The sequence below is a fragment of the Grampus griseus genome, assembly GCF_964374135.1.
Source record: "Grampus griseus genome assembly, chromosome: 3".
Classification (NCBI taxonomy): Eukaryota; Metazoa; Chordata; class Mammalia; order Artiodactyla; family Delphinidae; genus Grampus; species Grampus griseus.
The window spans coordinates 88,779,472-88,799,167 of record NC_139019.1 but is presented as its reverse complement, the minus strand read 5'-3'; the positions used below and the strand labels follow the sequence as shown (position 1 = coordinate 88,799,167).

The 19,696-nt window shown below is 37.8% G+C and overlaps 1 protein-coding gene across 1 annotated transcript in view; it reads left to right on the top strand.

Moving 5' to 3' along the window:
* Window positions 1-12,775: 12,775 nt before the first annotated feature.
* The window catches only part of PJA2 (praja ring finger ubiquitin ligase 2), a 78,814-nt gene continuing 71,893 nt past the window's right edge, over window positions 12,776-19,696 (top strand). The window contains exon 1 of the mRNA XM_082650262.1: window positions 12,776-12,896. The gene's annotated coding sequence lies outside the window, so the exon portion shown is untranslated. The remainder of the gene's footprint in view (window positions 12,897-19,696) is intronic.

Here is a 19,696-nt window from a genome sequence, read left to right as displayed (position 1 = left end):
AGTACCATATTGTCTTCATTACTGTAGCTTTGTAGTATAGTCTGAAGTCACGGTGTCTGATTCCTCCAGCTCTGCTTTTTTCCCTCAAAACTGCTTTGGCTATTCGAGGTGTTTTGTGTCTCCATACAAATTTGAAGATATTTTGTTGTAGTTCCGTAAAAAATGCCTTTGGTAATTTGATAGGGATTGCATTGAATCTGTAGATTGCTTTGGGTACTATAGTCATTTTCACAATATTGATTCTTCCAATCCAAGAATGTGGTATATCTCTCCATCTGTTGGTATCATCTTTAATTTCTTTCATCAGTGTCTTATAGTTTTCTGCATACAGGTCTTTTGTCTCCCTAGGTAGGTTTATTCCTAGGTATTTTATTCTTTGTGTTGCAATGGTAAATGGGAGTGTTTCCTTAATTTTTCTTTCAGATTTTTCATCATTAGTTTTTAGGAATGCAAGAGATTTCTGTGCATTAACTTTGTATCCTGCAACTTTACCAAATTCATTGATTAGCTCTAGTAGTTTTCTAGTGGCATTTTTAGGACTCTCTATGTATAGTATCATGTCATCTGCAAACAGTGACAGTTTTACTTCTTCTTTTCCAAGTTGTATTCCTTTTATTTCTCTGATTGCCATGGCTAAGACTTCCAAAACTATGTTGAATAATTGTGGTGAGAGTGGACATCCTTGTCTCATTCCTGATCTTAGAGGAAATGCTTTCAGTTTTTCACCATTGAGAATGATGTTTGCTACTGGTTTGTCTTACATGGCCTTTATTATGTTGAGGTAGCTTCCCTCTATGCCCATTTTCTGGAGAGTTTTTCTCATATATCGGTGTTGAATTTTGTCAAAAGCTTTTTCTGCATCTATTGAGATGATCATATGGTTTTTATTCTTCAATTTGTTAGTATGGTGTATCACATTGATTGATTTGCATATAGTGAAGAATTCTTGCATCCCTGGGATAAATCCCACTTGATCATGGTGTATGATCCTTCTAATGTGTTGTTGGATTCTGTTTGCTAGTATTTGGTTGAGGATTTTTGGATCTATATTCATCACTGATATTGGTCTGTAATTTTCCTTATCTGTAGTATCTTTGTCTGGTTTTGGTATCAGCGTGATGGTGGCCTCATAGAATGAATTTGGGAGTGTTCCTTCCTCTGCAAGTTTTTGGAAGAGTTTGAGAAGGATGGGTGTTAGCTCTTCTCTAAATGTTTGATAGAATTCACCTGTGAAGCCATCTGGTCCTGGGCTTTTGTTTGTTGGAAGATTTTTAATCAGAGTTTCAATTTCATTACTTGTGATTGGTCTGTTCATATTTTCTGTTTCTTCCTGGTTCAGTCTTGGAAGGTTATACCTGTCTAAGAATTTGTCCATTTCTTCCAGGTTGTCCATTTTATTGGCATACAGTTGCTTGTAGTAGTCTTTTAGGATGTTTTCTATTTCTGTGGTGTATGTTGTAACTTCTCCTTTTTCATTTCTAATATTATTGATTTGAGTCCTCTCCCTCTTTTTCTTGATGAGTCTGGCTAATGGTTTATCAACTTTGTTTATCTTCTCAAAGAACCAGATTTTAGTTTTATTGATCTTTGCTATTGTTTTCTTTGTTTCTATTTCATTTATTTCTGCTCTGATCTTTATGATTTCTTTCCTTCTGCTAATTTTGGGTTTTGTTTGTTCTTCTTTCTCTACTTCCTTTAGGTGTAAGCTTAAATTGTTTAATTGAGATTTTTCTTGATTCTTGAGATGGGTTTGTATAGCTATAAACTTCCCTCTTAGAATTGCTTTTGCTGCATCCCATAGGTCTTGGATCGTCGTGTTTTCATTGTCATTTGTTTGTAGGTATTTTTTGATTTCCTCTTTGAATTCTTCAGTGAGCTCTTGTTTTTTTAGTAATGTATTGTTTAGCCTCCATGTGTTTGTGTTTTTTACATTTTTTTCCCTGTAATTCATTTCTAATCTCATAGCATTGTGGTCAGAAAAGATGCTTGATATGTTTTCAGTTTTCTTAAATTTACTGAGGCTTGATTTGTGACCCAAGATGTGATCTATCCTGGAGAATGTTCCATGCACACTTGAGAAGAAAATGTAATCTGCAGTTTGGGGATGGAATATCCTATAAATATCCATTAAATCTATCTGGTCTGTTGTGTCATTTAAAGCTTCTGTTTCCTTATTTTTTTTCATTTTGGATGATCTGTCCATTGGTGTAAGTGAGGTGTTAAAGTCTCCCACAGTTATTGTGTTACTGTCGATTTTCTCTGTTAGCTGTTAGCAGTTGCCTTATGTATTGAGGTGCTCCTATGTTGGGTGCATATATATTTACAGTTGTTATATCTTCTTCTTGGATTAATCCCTTGATCATTATGTAGTGTCCTTCCTTGTCTCTTGTAACATTCTTTATTTTTAAGTTTATTTTATCTGGTATGAGTATAGCTACTCCAGCTTTCTTTTGATTTCCATTTGCATGGAATATCTTTTTCCATCCCCTGACTTTCAGTCTGTATGTGTCCCTAGGTTTGAAGTGGGTCTCTTGTAGACAGCATATACATGGGTCTTGTTTTTGTATCCATTCAGCAAGCCTGTGTCTTTTGGTTGGAACATTTAATCCATTCACGTTTAAGGTAATTATCGCTATGTATGTTCCTATTACCATTTTCTTAATTATTTTGCGTTTGTTTTTTGTAGGTCCTTGTCTTCTCTTGTGTTTCCTACTTAGAGAAGTTCCTTTAGCATTTGTTGTAGTGCTGGTTTGGTGGTGCTGCACTCTCTTAGCTTTTGCTTGTCTGTAAAGCTTTTGATTTCTCCATTGAATCTGAATGAGATCCTTACTGGGTAGAGTAATCTTGATTGTAGCTTCTTCCCTTTCATCACTTTAAGTATATCATGCCACTGCCTTCTGGCTTGTAGAGTTTCTGCGGACAAATCAGCTGTTAACCTTTTGGGAGTTCCCTTGTATGTTATTTGTCATTTTTCCCTTGCTGCTTTCAATAATTTTTCTTTGTCTTTAATTTTTGACAATTTGTTTACTATGTGTCATGGCGTGTTTCTCCTTGGGTTTATCCTGTATTGGACTCTCTGAGCTTCCTGGACTTGGGTGGCTATTTCCTTTCCCATGTTTGGGAAGTTTTCTACTATAATCTCTTCAAATATTTTCTCTGGTCCTTTCTCTCTCTCTTCTCCTTCTCCTATAATGCGAATGTTGTTGCATTTAATGTTGTCCCAGAGGTCTCTTAGGCTGTCTTAATTTCTTTTCATTCTTTTTTCTCTATTCTATTCCACAACAGTGAATTCCACTGTTCTGTCTTCCATGTCACTTATCCGTTCTTCTGCCTCAGTTATTCTGCTATTGAGTCCTTCTAGTGTAGTTTTCATTTCAGTTATTGTATTGTTCATCTCTGTTTGTTTGTTCTTTAATTCTTCTAGGTCTTTGTTAAACATTTCTTGCATCATCTCGATCTTTGCCTCCATTCTTTTTCTGAGGTCCTGGATCATCTTCACTATCATTATTCTGAAGTTTTTTTTTGGAAGGTTGCGTATCTCCACTTCATTTAGTTGTTTTTCTGGGGTTTTGTCTTGTTCCTTTATCTGGTACATAGCCCTCTGCCTTTTCATCTTGCCTATCTTTCTGTGAATGTGGTTTTTGTTACACAGGCTGCAGGACTGTAGTTGTTCTTGCTTATGCTGTCTGCCCTCTCCAGGTGTATGATTTAGAATAAATTGTGTCACAGGCTGTAATTGGTATATTATTTGTAACCTCTTTTTCAACTACCTATTTCTTTTTTCTTTTGCCCTCTGGGTGGTCAAAGTTCTTTTTCACTATTCAGTGGGGAGTCTCAAAACAAACTTGGAACACATGGTTGTAGATGACTCAGGCTCTTCCAGGATGGGTGATTGAATTACAGTATAAAAAAGTACCTCTCCCCCATCCCCTTTCTCTCCCACCAGTAGGTGGTCCTTATGTCTACAGCAAATACCACTAAACTTCTCTTGAGTTTCTCCATAACATTTTAGGGTTTATCTGTTACATTATCTAGTTTTGCTTAATTAATACAAGATTTCTTATAACAAAATATTGTAAATACATGGCACTGACCTAGCAGTTGGTCAGCAGATGGTAAAGTGTCTGATAGTAGATGCTAGAAAAATGGAGATCCATGCTATGCAGTCTCAAAGCTTTTGGTTATAAAAGAGCTGTCACTGTGGTAATTTGGGAGGAAGATAAGGTGCCTGCAGAGTCTACAAAATTTTGAAAACAGAATGTTAGAGGTGTGTGCTGTTGCCACCGACAGTTTATCAATGTATAAGATGAAAGAGATGAGCTCAGGCAAGAAATGGTTGTATGCAAATAGAAATAGAGAAATTCCCGAAGTTTGGAGCTGCAAATTACTGGAAAAGTGGACTTCCACTCTAAGCTGTGAGATAAAAGACAGAAAGGTTTTTATCAATACAGGCCAATGAAGACTAATCTTTAGTCTTTCCCACCCAAGCCTGATGGCCTCGAGGTAATCACCATTAAATGGAAATAGAGAGGCATGGAGGTTAGAAAGCAAAGAATTAAACAAGACTTGGGAATAAAATCTGCGAAAGAAGTCTTGATATGTCTAATATCACCTAAGACTGCATGGAACAAAAAATGTCAAAAGTTTAAGATTTGAAATGAGTTTTATTGATAAAGAACCATGATTCTAAATGATGGTTCATGACTAAAAATGTGTTTCCTTGTTCAAACTTTAAAACAATCATCTGGTGTACTTCTGGTTGCAACCACAGTTGATAAACATCCATCAGACTAACCTTCCCACTGAAAGTAATTATAAAAATGGGGAAAATATATAAAACAATGTTTGAAGGCATTGAAGAGGTACCAACACAGGTAGGAGTTAAGAACCTATGATTCTTGAGAGAAGTGAAACATATGGGAAGCTTCACATTCATCCTGGATTTTTCCTTGACAGTGTTTACCATATTGTGGTGCCAAGTACTAGAGTTGAAGCCAAAAGTGGCATTCTTAGTACACAAGGAGACAAGAAGTCAGAAGACAGGGCTGTACATAAATGATATTATTACCAATGGTTTACACAATCCAGAATCAGCATTCCAGGAAAATAAGATGGGTGTTTTCAGTAAAAAAAAAAAAAAAGATGTGAAGAATGAAAATGCATTTTGTGAAAGGGAAAAAGGGTAGTTTTGTTCTAGAGCTGGTTGTTTCTGAATGGAAAAGAAAATAGGGGACGGATCAATATGGATACAGAAAGTTATGGAAGGTTTGTGGAAGAGGAACACTGAGGGAGTTTTGTGCTTGGTCAGGATTGGCTAAGATAAGATTGAATTTAATTAAGAAAATGGATTTAAAGGTAAAGTGGTACTAAACCTGAATTTGGTTTTCTCTCTGAGAGGACAAAGTTTCCTTAAAATGTTGAACTGCTTTTGATAATAGGTTGTGTGAGTTTCTTTGTATTTAAGTGATTTAATACAACCTTTGAGATCTTTTATTGTCACTTTGGTTGAGTGAATGGATATTGTTTCACATTGATTTATGATCCTATTTGACCAGGTGTTTTAAAACTTTTTGATATTTTTGACAAAATTCCCAAACATCAAATTTTAAATAAAGTTCATTTGACTTCTAGCTAACTTTGAGGTTTTCCAAAGGCTCTCTGAAACACCTCAAAATATTTGTTTTTTTTTTTTTTCTATCTCAGAGAGAAATATTAAAGTAATTAAACTTATTTGGTATGTTGAATTACATGGGAAACATTATTGAATGAGTGGTGATAAAACTTCTTTGGTTGTATCATGTGGGTAAATGTTATTAACATAGATATTCTAGAAATTATATGGAACTCCTAAAATTCTGGTATGTCCTGGTAAAATGTTATCAGTCATATTGCTAGTAATTATCTTAAATTGCTATATGTCATAGCAGTAGCCAAGTTTCTTTTCAACTGCATTGTAATCAGTTCTTTAACCTTGACTTTTTAAGTCTTTTGTCATTTATTGTTGCACTCTGATGCTTTTGCAAAAATGCTTTATCTTCAAGAAGATTCATAGAAATGACTTTTTGACAAGTACAGGTTTCTGATAACTTTCAGATCATACCACTGAACTGGGTAAGGAATTAAAGAATTCTAGGAAAACCTGATTACTTCAAAAAAACTACTAACAGAAGATTAAGATCAAGGATAAGTTACATAGGACTGAACAAACTTATGAGTATGGTTATAATTTTTCTTTCTGTCTAAAATATCACTGTTTTTTAACCTGTGTTTTCCAGATATGAGGAAAGCTTTAAGTTATACATCAATAAGTAGAATTGAAACATTTATCTTTCCTCTCTACCTGATCCCTCCAGAATTTGGAAACTCTTAAGTTCCCAGAAGCTTTCTCAGGCATAAGGAAGGCCAATTTCTAAAAAATGCCAGAATCTCAAGGTATTTGGCAACCTCCAGAAGAGAAGAATTCACCCAAATCCATCACCCAAATCTATAGATATCACAAGTGGAATCTATGACACACCCCTGGTGTGGTTTTCCTGGCCTTGAGAGTTTTTGTTTTTTGTTTTTTTAAAGTTCAATCTGAGATTACTTATGAAAAGTTCCAGCACAGCCAGTTTGAAAAAGCCTATGTCATCAATTAACCAGACTTATTTTACAAACAGATTAGTCTTAATTTGGCTATATTTGGTAGAAATGAGGGTAATTTTAGGGAGAAAAAGATTATGTTTTAGTGAATATTAAATTCTAGTTTTGTTAATTGAGGTCTGTACTTACTGGCTAAGACTCACTTTCTAGATAGCTCCTTGTAAAGTTTAGTTATTAAAAGGACACTCTAAATTTGTTTCTGAAGCTTATCACGGTGATCTAACTTTGGCTGAAGTTCGGATTCACCATGACCTGCAACCAGGAGATTATTCATACTGGAAGAGATTTCACATAAAGGACTCTCTACAGCCACCTTGGAAGAAACCATCTCAGCCCTCTCCTGGATGAACTGCAACTCCTGTTTTTGACACTTGACTACAACTAAGACCAGCACTACCAGGGATGAGAAGAAGATGACATCTGAAGTATACAGCTAACCCAGGACACTGGACTAGGCCTGTATACTGATTACTTTGACAATTGCTCATGCTTTTGCTTATAAACCAAATGTATTTCTTCTTTGTGCTCAATCTTATGCAAGTTTCAAAAACTAATCAAATTGCTGAGTTTATGGCCAATTACCTATGTCCATTACTCCCTGTTTGCCTTGGTGGATTTCTCCTCTCCAGGGATCTAACTGGATGGCTCTTAGAACTTTTTATTTTAAAGGAAAGAACTCTAGCACCACTCAAGCTAATGTTACCACCAATGTCACTGAGACCCTCTTACCCAGCCAATTAATAATGCCTATTCTGAACTTGGCCATAAATACTCATTTTCATTAGATATTGAGTATTGGGTGGCTCCTAACAGGACCTAATGGATTTCTGGAAAAAGTTTATGACCTTGGCTCTCCCCAGGTTGCTTAGGAAGGTATATAATTGGTGAAACAGCCCCTGCCAATCTGCCAATCTGCCTTTAATGCAGGCACATGGGGCTTGATCAGTTTTCCAATAGTACGATCATTTGATCTCATTATTTGTTCCTTCACTTGGAATAGAAGATATCATTATTCATATAAAGGCTTTAACAAAATTCACTCAGCAAGATTAGAATGATAGTAATCAAACCATTAGGTGCTCAATTTGGAAGTCTCCATGATGAAAAAAGCAATCTTACAGAATTGCATAGCCCTCAATATTTTAGCTACTTCCCAAGGGGGAACTTGTGCTGTAATATGTACTGAATACTGCATCTTTATACCTGACGAGTCTTCAAATGTAACCAGTCTTATGACCCATATGAAGTGTCACATTTCTGCTCTGAACAATCCTCTTCCCAGTTTAGGGGAAACATTAGGAAAATGGTTTGATTCAGGAAGATCTTGGCTTAAATCTTCTCTAATGATGTTGTTGATCCTACTGGCAATTTTAGCTACAGTTTGTGGAACTTGCAAGGTAAGAGTTTCTTGCCTTTCACGCTATGTGTCACTTGCTCATACTAAGATAATGATGTCTAAATGACTTGAAAGTATAGATTACACCAATAGTTCTCTATAAAATAATGGACATACACAATGCACATGTGAGAAAAATAGGCTTAAGTCTTACTGGACAACCTAGAATTGACTGTCAGTCCTTGCCAAACATTCTGCTATTATAATCCCCCAAAAAACAGAGAACCAGGCTATTAAGACTTGGCATTGGGACTTCCCTGGTGGCGCAGTAGTTAAGAATCCACCTGTCAGTGCAGGGGACATGGGTTCAAGCCCTGGTCCGGGAAGATCCCACATGCCGCAGAGCAACTAAACCCGTGCACCACAACTACTGAGCCTGCGCTCTAGAGCCCACAAGCCACAACTACTGAGCCTGTGTGCCACAGCTACTGAAGCCTGCACACCTAGAGCCCATGCTCCACAGCAAGAGAAGCCACCGCAATGAGAAGCTCATGCCCTGCAACCAAGAGTAGCCCCTGCTCTCCACAACTAGAGAAAGCCCGTGCACAGCCACCAAGACCCAATGCAGCCAAAAATTAATAAATAAATATATTAAAAAAAAAGACTTGGCATCAAGGGACATGATGACGCAGTGCAGGCAAGCAACCACCCTGGAAAATATTTGCTCACCTACTGCTTTCTATCAAAAGGTTAATGATCAAAAGGGGGAAATTGTGAAATAAAATTCATATTTTATGACAAGACAAGAAACAGTTAACCATAAAAAATTTTTTTTTCTTCTCCCTTTGGCTTCCTCTCTCCCCTCTACTGTGCATTATATATTGACCAAACCTCCCCCATCAGCAGAAATATCTGCTAACCATAAAGAGCAACATTTTCCTGGCATCAACAAGACAACTCCTTAAAAGATAACATTGCTTCTTGATCTTGTAAGGGACTGCAATGATGCTTAGATATGGATTATGTAAACCTTCAATAATACATCATTTAATGCACAGCCCTGTTTCAAAAAGCTTTTATCACTGTGCCTTGAATTCTAATGGGCAGATTATTCTCAGAGCTTTCTGAGTTGCTGTTCCCTGGGTTATAATTCTCAATTTGTCTTGAATAAAATTTTCCATTTCTTTCTTATATTGACTGATTAAATTTTCATCAGCAGTGGTGTGTGGCCATTGATGATTCTGTTTGGATAGCTTCATGCTCATCTAATGATTAGACAGAGATTTCCTTAGATGCCTTGAATCAGTATGTCTCCCAGGGTTTGTTGAGGGTATGTGTGTGTGTGTGTGTTTTGGGCAGGGCTTCAACACCAAGCCAGGCAGTTGACAGTTCTCCCTTAGCTTTCACTTCTTCCTTATGCAAAGCCTCAAGGTCAGCCTTAGGTGAATGTTTAGGGCCTTCTCAGGTCTTTCCTGAGCTTACGCACTGCTTAGCACAGCCCTGGGCATGTGTGTGAGTTTCTGGATTCTCATGAATATGTTGGAGCTTACAAAGTTCCTACAGACAAATCTCCAGCTTTTCCTTTTAAGCTTTTTGGTTAACCTATTGTCTGCCCCAACCTGTTTCCACTGCCTAAAGTGTGGCAAAGTTAATGAATTCCCTTTCATTGTGTTTTTTTGTTTGCTTGCTTGTTTGTGTTTTTTTTTGTTGTTGTTTGTTTTGTTTTGTTTTTTACAAACACTTTTGGGGAAAAGCCTTTTCCCCAGAAAACCACTGGTTTGGCTCTGAATCAAATCAAATCAAGATAGGCTTGCAAGTGAGATCTTCTGGGGAACCACCAGATAGGTTAAATGATGACTCTTCTCTTGGAATTAGGCTTTGGAGGAGTTCCAGCCTCATTCTGCCTTGTCTGATATCTGCCAGGCTGCTCTTTTCACCATGATTGTCAACTATTGTTTTTCAGTGCTATAGTGGAGTTGGAGATGATGGGATTAGATTAGAACAAGCCAAAACATTACAAACCTTGCTCTTCTTACTGAGATTCAGCTGTTTTCTTGAATAAATGCTTCCTGGGTTGCTGCAAGCCCTTGGTTGATTTCCACAGTTCTGAAAAAGTTGACTCTGACAATTTTGCCAGTTTTCTCATTGCTTTTACAGAGAGAAGAATTTTCAGAGGTGCTTACATCTGCATTTTTGCTGATGTCACTCTAAGGATATAATTTGAATTCAGGTCCTCTCACTCCTTTACCAATCCTCCTTCTGTTACATCTGTGGTTCTCCAACTTTGCGTGCATCAGAATCACCTCAAAGGCTTGCTAAGATACAGGTCGCTTGGCTCCACACCTAGAGTTTCCAATTCAGGTCTGAGGTTGGACCTACCTGAGAATTTGCATTTTAAAAAAGTTCCCAGGTAATGCTGATGCTGTTGGTATGCGGATCACTCTTTAAGAACTAACTACTGCATTACATCCTGTGGTACCTTCAACTCATTGCCTTAGGGAGTGTTTCCCACCTCTGAAATCAATAATAATACATATGTCATTAATATATATCTCTCTATATATTATGTAATAATATAATACATAAGCCAATATAAATATGTATTTAGTACTTACTACATGCTAGGTATGATATGTTCCACATTTATTAGGTTATTTAGTCTATAGTACAGCAGGTCATGAGTAGGCTTTATTACTTTCCACATATTTAAACTGGAAATTGAGGCCAGAGATGTAAGAGTCCAGAGGCACTCAGCAATAAATGCGGGAGCTAGGATGAGAGTATAGTCTTTTGTTTCTGGAATACATACTATAAGCCTCCACAAGAGTGTTTCTCAAAGAGTAACATAGATCACTTCTGATGCCTTGGATAACTTTAGTTGGGACATGCATGCAGGATTAAAAACAATGACTATTTTTCTAACCTTTGATTACATCATGATAAAAATGCCATTTGCCTACCTGCTTTTTAAATGTTTCTAGTGCTTAGTAACGCTCCCTTTTTACAGGGAGTAGTCTTTAGGCTGAGAGATCTTAGTAGAAAAAATACTCTCTATCCCCAGAATTTAAAAACATTGTTTTATGTTCACTTTTCTTTCAGTTACTTTCAGCTTAGGAGAGGTGACACAGGTTTTCCATTAATAGTCATTTATAAAGGTTTTACTCTTAAAGAAATTGAAGGAAAGACACATTTATTTAAAGAAAATAATAAATACTACTGCGAGTGGTATACACAGATATGGTATGAAAGAGATTGAAATTTGGGGAAACCCTGCCCCAACAAACTGGTTAGTGTACCCAATTGAATCAATATGCAACAACCTAAAAGGAGATCAAGGAAATGTGATTAAAGTATCAATTCTCTTTCAAAGAAGGAGAGACTTGTATGGAGAAAAAGCCACAACTTCTAGAGCAACATGTGTAAAGCAGAGAAATATCAAGTGGGAAATGGTTTCTGGGTAAGAAATGTACTACTGGAGTGGGCTGCAAGTTAGTTTGGCTTCACAAAATGTCAAGCAAATTCTCATAGTCCAAGTTTTATAGGAAATCTGGGATAATTTGTTTTCATCAAAAGCAAAAAAATGAGTCTTGGTTCACTGGCAGGAGATTTCGCAGTTGCCAGGGACAGCACAAGAAATGGGGTTCTTAACTCTTGGCGGAGGGGATGCGATAAATATATCTTGGGCATTGGGCATGTGTGCGGAGGGGGTGAAGAGGTGAAGAGAGTTGGGGGTAAGATGGGAGGAGAGTGGTACTGTAATCAGAGAAGCGGACACGTTCAGGATGAAAAAAGAGGACATATGCAGGATGAAGAAACAATTTAGCACCAGTGACATGACTGCCTAAACTGTTATCCTTGTTTAAATTAAGCAAGGTGTCCAGGGACTACAGCTGTTGTTATTTATTTTGGTTGCATGTGATGTTACTTCCCGGCTTGACAACCCATCAGCCCCAAGGTGCAACTGGAAGTCTCTGGTCAGGCCATAGCTATACAGAGGAAACGCGGGCATCCCCTATAACCCGCCCCCACCCCCAAAAGAATCAGAAAAGAAGGGGCAGGCGACTGAGTGGGGGACTGCGGAGTGGGAGGGGAGAAGGCACTATATAGTGTGCAGGCAAGGTGGGCAGGGAGGAAGCCCTGCCCTTCTTCCGTCTGCTATTTTCTCTTGGCCCACCCATATCTGAACTGCAAAGGTTTGAACTTCATGTCAGGAGACCCTAATCTTGTTAGTTAGGTTTCCAGTCAAATTAGGATTCATTTTAACGCCTCCATCTTGGTTGCTGCTGTTGGAATTTCTGAAAGTCTAGCTGCGCCAGTTCTTCCTTTAGCTCTCCGCACCCACTTCCCTTTCCCTGAGACCCCGCCCTTTTCTCCCAGCCCAAACCACAAAAGGCTTGCTGTTCCAGCCCTAGCATGGTGCCCCGCCCCTGCCCCCCAACGTCGCAGTGCTGCAGGGAACGGAGGCGGGGCCAGGCAGGGGTGGGTTTCGTCCTTCCGCTCTACGGCCAATCGGTGAACTCGCCCCTGGGCGAGAAAGCGGGACCAGGGTGTAAAGACAGTCCAAGTATGTTTCCCTTTTTCTGCCACGTCCCAACCATTGACGTGAGCCCACTCTCAGGTTCCGATTGGGTATGTGGATTTTTCCCGCAGAGGTCCTTTAAGCCTATTGGTCGACTCTGTTTTGGGGGCGGGGCTTGCGGTCCCTCCTCCTTCTCCTCTACCGCGGCGCAAGGGGCGGGACGCGCCGCGGCCGCTTCTGCTTCCGCCTCCGGCGCCGCCGCCGCCGCTGCCGCCGCAGCCGCCGCCGCCGCCAGCCGCTGCGCGTTCGGCGGGGGAGGAGTCGGAGGCGGAGAAGAAGGCGGTGGTGGCTGTTGCAGGATCGAGCGCTGTTCTCGCTCCGGAGGCGCTGCACAGTTCGGTGAGGGTTTTTTTTTTTTTTTTTTTAATCTGGCTTGTTCTCATGTTGGGAAGGTGAGGGACAAGGCGAGGAAATTGCTGCCTTCACCTCCTCCGTTTCTTAATTTCTGTCCTCGAGATGGAGTGGGGCCTGTCCCTGGCCCGCCGCGCCGGCCATGGTGGGTGGGGTTGATGGCTGGGAGAGGCCTTCTCCTTCTGGGCCCTGTCCAGCCCGAACCTGGGGCCACGCTCTTGTTGGCGGCCGCAGCGCCCGCTGCCTCCGGCGATGGCATAGATTGGTATTGGGGTCTCCACCGGCCGCTTTTTCTTGCTGCCTCTTCTGCTGTCCTTGGTGCCTTGGCCAAGGACCCCGCTGCCTTAATCCCTACAATCGCGACTGTGTTAGAAGAGTGTGTCACCTACTAACACCTCTCACCCGCCCTCTCTGCCCATTTCCAGTCACCCTGTGTAGAGCTGATCCATCTTACGCTACAGGCCTGCATCAGCACCCCTTCCTCGAAAAACCTTCCATTGCCGTCGCTCTACTGACTGTATTTGCATTTTTCCCGATTGTCACCGAGGCTCTGTCACGCAGACACCCTGTACAGACCATAACAATCGTTCATCTCCCGATATTAGCACCATTCCATCAATGCTTCGCCTAGTTAGAGCTGTCAGGTCAGAGCACGCCTCTGGCGGATGCACCTTCAATTTCGGCCTCCCTGAGATTACTGCTTGTTAATCATTTTGCGCACATTCAAAATGGTGAGTTTAAAGCCGCTCAGACCAAGTTGAAGAAGAGGGGAGGAGGTAGTCTTTTTTACTGAGAGGAAGAATCTATTTAGGAGACTTAACCTCTCCAGGCATTTTTTTTTTTTTTTCTTCTTTTTCTTTTTTAACATACGCATAGGCACTGCTTTGAGTCTGCTGGTTCGGGGAAGTTTATGATTTTTTTAAAGGCCTAATATGTTGTTATTTTTATCATATCTGGTAAGTTAAATTTCTTTACATTGGCAGCCACCTCTGGTGAAGACTATAGATCATTTGCAGAGTATGTAAATAAACATGAAGATAAACGTTTTAAAGATTTTTATAAACGTTTAAACTATTTTTCCCATGTCCTCTGGAATTTATCATTTTTATATGAAATAACTTTAATTAAAAAAAATTAATTACAGACATACGAACTAGATGTAAAATTCAGCAATACAGAAAATGAACTATTAAGTAAAATGTGAACATTTCCTTTCATCCCCCAGTCTCATTCCACTGTCTAGAGTTAACAGTATTGTACTTCTTTCTCATGTACACTTTTAAACACATATGTAAAGTTGGGGGAGTTTGGTGGGATATACCAAACACATTGGTATATCACTTGCTTTTTTCACTAAATTACATATCTTGGCCATCTTTACTTGTTAAACCTGTCTCCCTGATACTTTTTAAAAACTAAATGATATTTCAATAGCTTCAGTGGGCTGTAATTTACTTAACCATTCCCTTACTGAAAGACATTTGAATTAATTAGTTTCTTTTTCCTATCACAAATAATGCTTTATTTGAAGCCAACTTTTACATTTATTTGTTTTTAATTACAAACCTTAAATCTTCTTAAATTTTAAAACTTCAGACAGTATGGAAGACTGTAATGTAAAAAGTCTTGTCCTTCTAGTTCTACCTTCATCCTAAGAGCTGTTCAGGAAACTTCCTCTTTATGTGATTATTTCTGGAGCATGGATTCCTAGAAATGGAATTGCTGGGTTAAAAAGAGAATGCATATTTAAAATTTTGATAACCATTTCTCCCTCCTTATTACTCATTTTGAAATTATTCTTGACTCTTATGCATTTCTTCTCCAAATGAACTTTAGACTCAACTTGTAAATTAAATTAAAAATCCTCAGGTATTTTGAATGAGATTATATTGAAATTTTAGATTAATATGGGGCAAACTGACCTTCATGATAACTGGATCTCTCCCCTCAGAAATATGTGTATGTATGGTATGTCTCTACATTTTATTCACACCTTGCTTAGGGAAAGTTTTATAGTTTTATTCCCATATGTATGACATTCCTTCTTAGTATTCCTAGCTATTTTATGATTTGATAGCTCCGGTGGATGGAAACTTTCTAGTAACATTTTTTCTCTTTTTTCCCCCTCCAGTTACATGAAAGCTTTTGAATTTTTTTCTGCTTATCATGTGTCTAATCACTTTATTGAGTTGATTATCTGAAAATACAGTTTTGTGGCTTTCTTTTAAATTTTATAATTTGTGTGTTTTCCTCATTGCTTTGGCTATTATACGTTTTATATAATGTTAAATAATAGCAGTGATAGTTCAACTTGGTGTTGTTTCAGACTTTAAGGGGATTGTTTCTGATGTTTTAGCCATCAATTATGATGTTTGATGAAGCTTTCTGATAAATGGAGAGTATAATAGGTTAAAATGTGTTTTTGTATTCTCAGCTTTCCAAGATGATTTTATTGTTGTTTTTCATTTCTGATGACATTTTAAAAAGCCATAAATGGGTATTGAATTTTATTGATGTTTTTGATATCTTTTGAGTGGTCGTATAGGGGCATCACCAGTATTCCCTGGTTAATATTTTCCCAAGAGAACTCTTTTTTAAAGAATCAACTTTATTGAGAATAATTTACGTACAATAAAATGTACAGCTCGGTGTGTTTTTTCTTGTTTTTTTTTTTTTTGCGGTACGCGGGCCTTTCACTGTTGTGGCCTCTCGCGTTGCGGAGCACAGGCTCCGGACGCGCAGGCCTAGCGGCCATGGCTCACGGGCCCAGCTGCTCTGCGGCATGTGGGATCTTCCCGGACCAGGGCACGAACCCGTGTCCCCTGCATCGGCAGGCGGACTCTCAACCACTGCGCCACCAGGGAAGCCCCAGCTCGGTGTGTTTTGACATATGTATACACCCATGTCTCCACTACCACAATCAAGAGTAGAATATTTTCATTACCCCAATAAAGACACAGAATATTTCTGTCATCCCCAAAAGTTCCCTTCTGCCCTTTTGCAGTAAGTCACATTTTCACCCTCAGCTCTAGGAAACAGTTTGTCCTCTTTTTCTCACTATAAATGGGTTTCATTTGTTCTAGAATTTTATATAAACAGAATTATGTAATATGTATTCTTTTGCATCCATGTTTTTTTCTTTCACTATGATTTTGAGGATAATGCATATGTTTGTTTGTTTAGCTGGTTCACTTTTATTGCTGAGTAGTAGTTTATGGTATTGATTTACTACAGTTATTGACCATTTCACCTATATATGGATATTTGGATTGTCTCCAGTTTGGGGTTGTTATTAGTAAAGCCACTATGAACATTCATTCATGAGTTATTGTGTGAACATATGTTTTCATTTCTCTCGGGTAAATACTTAGAAATGGATTTGTTGGGTTGTATTGTAAACAAATGTTTAATTATAAGAACCTGCCAAACTTTCCCATTTTACAGTTCTAGTTGATCTACATTCTCATCAACACTTGGTTGTTTTAGTCTTTTTAATTTTAGCCCTTCTAGTGGATATGTGGTAGTATGACACTGTATTTTAAATTTGTATTTATCTGATGATTAATGATATTGAGAATTTGTTCATGTGTTATGGGTCATTTGTATGTCTTCCTTTGTGAAGTACGTGTTCAAATCTTTTGCCCATTTTTAAACGTTGAGTTATTTGTCTTATTGAGTTGGAGGAATTCTTTATACATTTTTCTGTACAAGTCCTTTGACCCACACAGATGCATATACAGAGAGTGCAGTCTGAAGCTTACCTTTTCATTTTCCTAACTGTTTAAAATAGAGGGGCTTTTAATTTTGACTAAATTCACTTTGTCAGTTTTTCCTTTTATGATTTGTATTTCTGTGTTCTGTTTGCTCAGTGCAAAGTTACACATATTTCCTCTTACGTTTTCTTCTACAAATGTTATAGTTTTTATGTCAAGGTGTATCATCCATTTTGAGTTAATTTTTGTATATGGTGTGAGATAGGGTCTAGTTTATTTTCCCAATTCTAGCACCATTTTTGGGGAACACTTTCCTTTCCAGCATTGAATTAACTTAGTCAAAAATGAATTGACCGTGTATGTGAGTCTGTTTCTGGACTGTCCCCTTGATCTTTGTATCTATCATTTTGCCAATGCCACATTGTCATGATTATTGTTGCTTTATAGTAAGTTTTAAAATCAGGTAATGTAAGTTCTTCAGCTTTATTTTTTTCCAAAATCATTCTGGCTATTCTAGTTCTTTTGCTTTTCCATAAATTTTTTAGAAACGACTTGTTGGTTTCTACAGAGAGTACAGAGGGGATGTTAATTTAGATTATATTGAATGCATGGATCCATTTTGGAAGAATTGACATCTTAATATTGAGTCTTTCAATCAATGAACACAGGATATCTCCGTCTATTTTGTTTTAATCAAAGATCTTCATTTTCCATCATTAGCATTTTATAGTTTCAACACACAGATGTTCATATTTTGTCAGATTTATGTCCAAGTATTTCATCACTTCTGACGGTATTATAAATATAATTTTCCTAAATTTCCATGTCCAGTTGTTCACTGACAGTATTTAGAAGTACAGTTTTGTATACTGACTTTGAACCCGGCAACCTTGCTAAACTCACCTATTCTAGTAACATTTTTTTTCTTTGTAGATTCTTTTGGATTTTCTCATGTAGATAGTTGTATCATTTGTGGATATAGGACAGTTTTGTTTCTCTTGTTTTCAGTTTGTGTGTAACCACCTCCCCTACCACCCTTTTTTTTTCCTTATTGCACTGGCTAGGCCCTCCAGTATGATGTTGAACAGGAGTGGTGAGAGCAGATATCCTTGTTTTTTTCCTGATCTTAAGAGAAAAGCTTTCAATCTTTCATTATTAAGTATACAAGGGCCTTTTATCAGGTTTTATTATATACTACATATTATTATATTAAGTATAATAATCCTTTTATCAAGTTAATGATGTCCCCATTCTGTTTCTAGACTGCTGAGAGTTTTTTAATCATGATTGGACATTGTGCTCAAATGTTTTAACTGTACTTATTGAGATGATCTTATGGTTTATCTTCTTTGGTGTGTTAATAAGATAGATTACATTGATTTATTTTCAGATGTTGAGTCAACCTTGCATTCTCTAGATATGCTTCACTTGGTTGTGATGTATTATCATTTTCATAAATTGGTGGATTAGGTTTGCTAATTGTTGAGTATTTTTTGGTATCTGTGTACATGAAGAATAACTTTTTGTGTAATATTTTTGTATCAGAATAATGCTGGCCTCATAGGTTTAAAGTGTTTATTCCTCTTATATTTCCCGAAAAATCTTGGATAGGATTAGTATTATTTCATAAATGTTTGTCAGAGTTTGCAAGCTAACTCATCTGGGCCTAGTTTAATATGTTGAAAGGCTTTAAAGGATAAATTTAATTACTTTAATAGGTATAGGATGGTTAGGGTTATCTCATTTTTCTTAAAAACTTCCAGTCTTTGACTATGTGAGTGACCTACAATATGAGCTTTAGTAGTTTGTATCTTTCAATGAATTTGTCTCTTTCATCTATTAATTGCCATGAAGTTGTTTCTTTATTGTCCTTTTAATGTCTATAGCATCTATAGTGGTGTCTTTTCTTTCATTCCTGATATTGGCAATGTGTCCCCTCTTTTGTCTTTATTAGTTTGTTTCCACGTTTACCAATTTTGTTAATTTTTCCAAAGATCCAGCTTTTTATTTTATTACTCAGAAAACAAATGTTTTCAATTTCATTGATTTCTGCTCTTTACTATTCCTTCTTGTGTGCTTTGGATTTAAATCCACTCTGTTACAATTTTTTAAGGTATAAGCTTAGGCTATTGATTTGAGACCTTTCTTCTTTTCCTTCTAAGCACCACATTAGATGGTCCCACAATTTTTTAAAAAATTATTATTTATTTATTTATTATTTTTGGCTGTGTTGGGTCTTTGTTGCTGTGCGGGGGCTCTTTCTAGTTGGGGCGAGCGGGGGCTACTCTTCTTTGTGGTGTGCAGGCTTCTCATTGCGGTGGCTTCTCTTGTTGTGGAGCACGGGCTCTAGGTGCGTGGGCTTCAGTAGTTGTGGCTTGCAGGCTCTAGAGCGCAGGTTCGGTAGTTGTGGCACATGGGCTTAGTTACTCCATGGCATGTGGTATCTTCCGGGACCAGGGCTCGAACCCGTGTCCCCTGCATTGGCAGGATTCTTAACCACTGTGCCACCAGGGAAGCCCTGGTCCCACAAAGTTTTATGTTGATATTTTCTGAGTTCTTATGTGACTTTCACAATGACCCATGGGTTGTTGAGAAATATATTGTTTAATTTCCAATTATTTGTTGATTTTGCCTAGCTCTATAATTGATTTCTATGCTTAATTTTGTTTTAGATGGAAAGCATACTTTGTATAATTTTGTTTGAATTCTTTGAAGTTTTATTACTCAGAACATGGTAAGTCTTGGTAAATGTTCCATGTGCAATTCAAAATAATGTATATTATGCTGCTTTGGGGTGGAATATTCTATAAATTCTACATTCCATATTAAAAACTAAATTATATATTTATATGAAATATTCTGTAATTGTCAGTTGACTGGTGGTGCTTGTTAGGTTTTCTATTTCCTAACTGAGGTTTTGTCTACTTGTTTTGTTGGTCACTGAGAAGAATTGAAGTCTCCAAGTATAATTGTGGATTTGTCTATTTCTCCTCTTTGTTCTATTTTTGCTTCATGAATTTTGAACCTCTGTTGTCAGATGCATATATGTTTAGGATTGTTATGTCTTCTTGGTGA